Source organism: Cnephaeus nilssonii (assembly GCF_951640355.1).
Source record: "Cnephaeus nilssonii genome assembly, chromosome: 12".
Taxonomy (NCBI): domain Eukaryota; kingdom Metazoa; phylum Chordata; class Mammalia; order Chiroptera; family Vespertilionidae; genus Cnephaeus; species Cnephaeus nilssonii.
Genome location: NC_137083.1, coordinates 45,630,336 through 45,637,931, shown reverse-complemented (window position 1 = coordinate 45,637,931; position 7,596 = coordinate 45,630,336).

Genomic DNA, 7,596 nt, shown 5'->3' with positions numbered 1-7,596 from the left:
TTTTTGTCACCATATATTTGACTTCCTTGTCATTTACTACCTCCCCATTCCTCTTCCCTCTGGTAACCACCATACTATTGTCAGAGTTTTTGTTTGTTTGTTTTTCTTATTTGTTCATTTGTTGCTTTCAGTTTTATATCCCACATGTGAGTGAAATCACATGATTCTTGACTTTTTCTGTTTGACTTATTTTACTTAGCATAATATTCTCAAGATTTATCCATATTGTTGCAAATGGCAGTATTTTATCTTTTTTATGGGTGAGTAGTATTCCATTGTATATATGTACCACATCTTCTTTCTACAACCATCTATCAAAGACCATTTTAGTTGGCCACCATGAATAATGCTGCAATGAACATAAGGGTGCATATATCTTTGTGAATAAATGTTTTCAAATTTTTCCTGTAGATACCCAGAAAAGGGGTTGCTTGGTCATATGGTAACTCTATTCTTCATTTTTTTTGAGGAACCTCCATAATGGTTTCCATGGTGGCTATACCCATTTACTATTCATTTATACTTTCTACATTTTATTTAAAAACTGTGTGTTAGTTTTAAAATTAGAATGGATGCCATTCAGAAAGCAATAAGATGGTAGGGCAAGAATTCCCCTTATTGCTGCCTTTTTCTTTCTGTGCTGGTGCACCAGAAGAGAGCACCCCAGCCTCTTCCTACTTGCATAAAAGCTTGTTCACCTAGGTCATGGGTGCTCCGTAAGTCAATAACATTCTAACTTGAGGTGTCTCACTTTCTCTAACGGTCATATCACTTTCCTGAGTCCCTCAGACATTTGTATAGAAGTAGGATATGTAGTTTTAAATGCCCAGGTACTAATTTCCTTTGGTCACACTCTTAACCAACAGCTGGTGTTGATGTCTTTTGCTTGGTCATTCCTTGCCCTGATTCCACCTAGGCAGCTGCTAGATATCAGGACTCCCCTTCACTGGAGAAGACTGGGGCAAAACATCACTCAATTCAGTAACTTGGCTTTACTGACCACAAACAGGTTGATGGAAGTGGTCAAATTTACACCTATAACCTAATACAACCACCAATTCTACCTGAATCCCTGCATTGCTTCTTTAAAGTACATGCTATTCTTCTGGCGTCAGTTAGGGGGCAGCAGATATCCTGGCATCTTTTGCTGTCTAAAGTAAGCTTCCAGTTTGGAGATCCTGAAGTTGATACGCATTGTATTAATATTTTACTTACCATGTCACATGGTCTGGCAGTTCCTTCCTGCACTAGCTGATCATTTTGGGGAGCCAAGCCACTCACCTGCTACAGTGTTTATAATTCAATACAGAGTAAAGGTGAACCCAAGTAATAAATTACCCTGTGTAATTACTGCACTGTGCCTTAGCTGAGCCAGTTTCATTACTATCCAAATATTACAAAACCCAGCCTTCTCTTTTGGTCTGCCATTCAGTCTCTCACACACGCCCAAGTAAGCTTTATTTTGACTCCTTAAAGTACCCTCAGAATGGGACTGCACGTAAAGGGATGAGTGAAAACATCTATAAAATTGCTTTTGCGAGGACTGCAAGCTGCTAATTTAAGAGGATGAAAGATAGCTCGGCCTGTGGTAAAAACATGTCTTTCTCCTGATACATAAACATTATGGAGATGCTACTTTTTCAGCTATTTATCAGATAGTGCAAAGCATAAATGCTGAGTTTGAACCCAGGTAGTCGGGCTGCAGAATCACACACTTTAAGCACAGCTTCAAATGGACGTCTTCCTATTTCAGACCCCTGGGGTGCAGAGCCTGCGCCCTTAGTAACCACGAGGCCACAGGTAGCTGTGCCCACCCACGTTATTCGGGGAGTCTTGACGACAGGCTGTCCTCTTCAGCTAGAAGCCACCAGGGCCAGAGTAAAGCAAGAGTCATTTGGGATGAGGCGGTTCTAAAGACTGCCTTCATTTTAAGTCCAGGAGGAAGCTGTTCTGAGGAGGACCTGTCTTCTTGGGACAAGGACCCTTGGTGAAGTTTAGCCTTTGTACGCCTCCATCTGAAAACTTAGTGTTTTTTTTTAATGAGAATTTGGATTGAAGGTTAGAGATGATTGCTCAGAGGGGGAAAGTGTGAAATGGTAATCGCTTTCATATGACACTTGAGAAATGTTATAATAAAGCTGAGTAAGTTGGAGCATGAGTTAGCCAGTCCTTTGCCTAATGATGTCACCCACTTTCTGCTTCCTCCAGTCTATGATTAATGAAAGGGGGATTATTACAGTAACTCACTCCAAGTGGGCAGCAGTGACATCATCAGCAGCTGAGCAAACTGACTACATTTAGTCGTGCGTGTGGATGTGGGCATTTTTTTTTCCCTGTGACTAACATGAAGCTAACAGCATCTAATGAAACAAAAGCTCCTTGAAATTTGGGGAACTTATTGAGTGGGGTTTTTTTTCTACAGGGAGCACCATTTTAATTATTCTTATTTTATAGTTAAATGATGTTAGAATTGGCCAAAATTACATGATTGGCTTTCTGCCCCTCTTCATGTAGTCATCGCAAATTAACTCTTGATCTTTGGGAAGGAGGTTTTCTGAAGCTTTTGCTTTCTAATAGAATGACTCTTCCTACATTCATCATTCTATCTCATCTTTTAAAAGGAAATCAGTGAGTATTAAGAAAAGGGACTGTGGCCATAAGTGTTTCTTTTGGTGTATGGTGTGTGTGTGTGTGTCTGTGTTTGTGTGTGTGTGTGTGTGTGTGTGTGTGTGTGTGTGTGTGTTTGAAAGTTCAAGACTAGTTGCAGAATCCAGTGGTTCCAGTTCAACGTTTAGAATATTGGGCTTAATTAGTTTGCTTTGCAAGCTGATAAAAATGAACAGAAGTCCTGCTTGCTATTTCACCTTTACAAACTTGACCGTCCTAAAATTAGAGTGGGGCACCTAGACATATTTACTCACTGAGCTGAGCCACTGCCAGAGCGCACTGTCATGTACATGAAAGTACACAGAGTCTGGAACAACGGCGCTCCACCGTGCGGGCCTGGACACGCCTCAGAGGCGCTTCGACAGAGGGCAGAACCTTTGGACTCTTTCTATCAGCACACAAGGGAGACAGCGATTCACTGATAAAAAAATACACATAGGACTGCCCCCAGCCTATTCTGTCTTCCCCTCGGAAGCTACACTTTGGGAACAGGTCGTGGGATATCTTTGTGGATAGACAAACCTGGATTTCTGCTCTCTTATCTAAGTCCAATGGAATCTAGATGCTAAACCTATATGTCCTCGAGTCAGCAACATGGAACTTATTACCCGAGAGGATCCAGGTGAGAAAAATGCTTACAATAGCTGTTATATGTTCTTTTGTGAGTACCTCTCATAATCTTCTGGGGCAATAGACGGTCAACTGCTGTGGCAGATGTTTGTTGATTGCATTAAGAACTGAGCTATGATAATCCATTTCGAAATGTATGTTGGTCAGGAAAAACTTGGAGGACATAGTTATCCTTTTGAGTTAGTGTTAGTATTGGCCTCCCCCTCCCCCCCCATATATGTTCTTTTATAGAGGTCATTTGTGACTATTTCTCTCTACATATTGAGTTTTTCACAAGTATTGAATAGTTCTTGGGAAGAAATCCAGGTGTCTCTGAATCATTGAGAGGTTGATTGAAGTGTCTGGTTCCAAAATGACCATTTACCTGAGGAGTCTGATTCACATGCCAGAATAAATGAGATGGCCTTGGAGTGTCTGATACATTCTCCCCATGGCTCTCTTCATCTTGCAACAGTCTCTGACCGGCTGTCTCCTTCTGGATGATCCAAACCACTCAGGGACTAAGTGATGAGTCAGGGAAGTCGGCCTAATCATGCAGGGGATGGCATTTCACATCTAAGCCCGTTGGATCCAGGCAACTTCCCTTTTGTGTGTTTCACCAACATTTTTTGATTATTACCATTATTTCCCAAGATAGGGGATCCTTCATAATAGCTCCCCCAGTCCTCGCAAGAGGGCAACACCTGCAAGGGCATGGCCTGCCTTCAACAGGCACCCCACCTCCTCTTAAAGAGGAAGTTTGGAGAGTATCATCCTGCTTGGAAGACGCATTAGGATTTAGCAAAACACTCTGTCTTCTCTCCTTGGACGTGGTGTGTCATTCCCCTAATGTATTAAACAAATAAAATCAAGGTACATCCTATTTGTTTGCTCTGGGAGAAAGGCATGGCAATCTCGCCTTTGTGAATTTTACTTCTGAGAATTCTCTATTGCATGGATTTATCTGCTGCTGAATTGCTGAAGTGAGTAACTCAACTCCTCATTCACTTACTCTTTTCCATAAGCCTGTTGCTCCCTAACAACTCCGGTGTTGGCCAGCTCATCTAATTTTGTTGCTGGTCACCAAGATTCTTCTTTGTGTTAGAGCCCAAAGCCAGCAGGAAATGTACCAAGGCCACTCTGGAAAATTGGTCTTGGGGTGGTGGGGGTGGGGGTGGGGCTAGGGGAGGAGACAACAATGTTGCCAAAGAGGTACGCTTGCCCTGTAGTATCTGCTGTGTGGTGTGGGTCTTCATTAATCAGGAAGCACAAAACACAGGAGGAGGCAGAATTGCTTGAATTATTATTTTTTCATGGTTACCAAGGCCCTTTGGGGCATGGATGGGAAAGGAATTATGTGAAACTTTAAAATTACAACTCAAAATCAGGGTTTCTCAACTCTGAGGCACCCAACATTTAGCCAGCGAATTTCTCTGTTGTGCAGGCTGGTCTGTGCACTACAGGATATTTAGTAGCATCCCTGGTCTCTGCCCACTAGATGCCAGGAGCCTCGCCATCTTGTTAGGCCGAGTAAAAATGTCTTCATTGTCAGATGACTTCTGGGAAGCAAAATCACCCCCTTTGAGAACCACTGCTCTAGACTGAAGGATAACAGTTTACATTTTTTCTCTCCCTAATCATTTTAGTTCTAGCATCTGGGTTCCCTCTGTTCCGATAAGGCATTTCCAAATACTCTGAACACAGAGCACAAGACCTTGTGGAATAGCCCAGTGATTCTCAGGGAAATGTGAGGTTAGGAAGACAATTTTGGATTAATTATTTCTGACTCTTGTTTTTCTACTAAATTCTGGAGGAATTTCAGTCTTTCTCTCTCTCGATCTGTCTCACTCTCTAGCTCTATTCATTCACTGTTTTAACGTAAAAGCAAACAGATTCCCAGTTCACTTTTGAATGTGAAATACTGACCCTTCTTTGTCCCGAAACTCTCTATATACAGCCGGCTGTACAGGAAACAGGCAGGGTTTGCCAATCCCATATGCAACCTAAAGCATTTGATGAGACTCCCAAAATCTCCCTGCGGCAAATATCACTCTGACTCTGCCCACGTTTTCTTGATTCTTAGCTTCCCCTCGAGGGAGTCACCGCTGCCCACCTAGGTAAGGTTTTTCCCTCCTTGAGCCCAGAATAACACGTCAACTGCTGTGAACACCTCGAGTCCTTTTTATTTCTCTCCATAGTCACGTATCGTGTTCTGTCTCCCAGAAAGGATGAACCAGAAATCATGCTTTTTTGGAAACAGATTTTTCATGGGAAGGAACTAAAACACCCTGAGTTGTCAGCAGCCTAGTCCGTGCTCTGAACCCCCAGCCTCGTGCTATTTCAGCTGAATCAGAGGACAACTTCCCAGTCACCTGCCAGGGATGTTCACGTCTCCTGGCGTGTATGTTTCACTGAATAACAGCAATGCGTGTGCTGCAGCTAAAATAACAGCCCCCTTTCCTAGGGCCATTTCCTTGTTACAGAAGTAGTGAGCAAAGAGACCGATTAATAAATAGCATGGGTGGAAACGGAAGGACATAAGGTTTGCTTGGGAAAAAAAAAAGAACATTCTTGATTCTTGCTCGATGCTAACTTCCCATGGGGACAGCTGCTGCCACAGGTAAACACCACTGCAGGTTAGCTGGGCCCTAAGGTGTGTGTCACCACAGACCACAGGGCAGGGATACTGGCCTCTCCCCTCGTTGCACCATTGAGCCCTTATCCTTAAAGGAACTGTGTTTTTGACCAACTCTCTCCTTGTGATTGAACACACCAGCTCCCCAGCAAGGCACAAGCCCTTGGAGTTAGCAGCAGCAAGACAAGCCCTAATTGCTCCATTTACATAAAAGTAGAAACATACAACTTCTAAATATAAATCTCTGGCACATCCTGCCTTTTGCAATTACAGTGAAATAAGGTACCACCGTTTCCCTCCCAGCTCCTCGTCGCAGCAAGCTGCTCAGCCGGTTCTCCCAGGGGCAGCTCCCCTAGGCCAGAACGGAGCCTTGCAAACGCTCCCGGGAGGAGCTGGGCGCTTTGTGGAGTGGCCAATCAGGCCGGCTGCCCTCGGTGGGCCCCGCAGTGGCAGCGGGCCACGGGCGAGCCCAGGAGCTGCGAGGGCCCAACGCCGCAGGAGGCGTCAAAGCCCCTGGCGCGCCTCTCTCTGCCCAGCAGCCAGCCTGCGGGTCCCCAGCCTGGACCCTGACACTGGCTGTGCTCTCGGCCCTGGCGCTGAGCGCTGATTCAGACATGCCCAGCTGCGATCACGGAACACTTACCCCCCACCTCCCCTCTCTGAATTCTTTGGCTGCCAAAAGGGGGCAAAAAATCAAGAGCTGCTCTGAAAAGAGCTTGCCCTTGCTGGTGCTCCGGGTAAAAATAGAGGCGGCCGCTCTGCAGGGCTTGGCGGCCGCGTCGCAGCGTGATCCCCGGGAGCTGCCAGCAGGTGCTGCTCAAGGTACAGTAGCAGCGAGCCGCCGGCAGCAGGGCCGGGGGTGGGGAGCTGCTGGGGGAGGGGGCAGGAAGTGAAAGAGAAACCAAAGCGAGGAAGGAAGAGGAGATGCTTGACAGAAGCTGGGCTGACCCGCTTACTTTGGACCCTGGAGTTTGGGAGGAAAAAGATCCCTCCCAGCCCGGAATATTCCAGAGAAGTTATTTTAACATGCCCGCTTCCCCTACCACCCCCACCTTCATTTCCACGGAGTGAGGAGGCATTTCCAGGGTGCCTCAGCTCGGAGTTTGGGGGATTCAGGTAGAGAATTGCATCACAGCTGGTGGGCATCTGATAGCCTACCCGGTCTGAGTCACACATGTAGGGTGGCTGGCTCCTCCAGGCAGGGCGCTGTAGATTCCGGTGACACCAGTGTTGACAAAGGCATCGCAGGAATGGATCCCACTTTATGGATGAGAACACTGAGGCCTTCGTTAGTGGTCAGTTTGCAGTGGGACCTGGGTCTCATCCAGGTTGGCTGTGTGCCCCCAAACGCAAAATCATGGGTTATTTCCGGGACAGGCAGGTTCTCCCATGGGGGAGGAGGTCAGTTCAGATGCCTTGAAGGCCCTTGCTCTCCGTGAGGGGCTCATGCAATAGGGTGGGGAAGTTCCTTTCTGATGGAGTCTGAGTCCATGCCATTCCAAACTGATGGTCTGGTGTGGCGTTAGCCAACACTGCTCCTGTTTCTATCTCTCCTTCTCAGATTCCCTCTGTTCCTGTACAACCTAATGATTTAATTTCCTACTTTATTTCTGCATATGCAGTTCTTAGAATACTCCCCACCCCCACATACAGTTCAGCATCCACACTTTCTCTGTGTTTGGCCA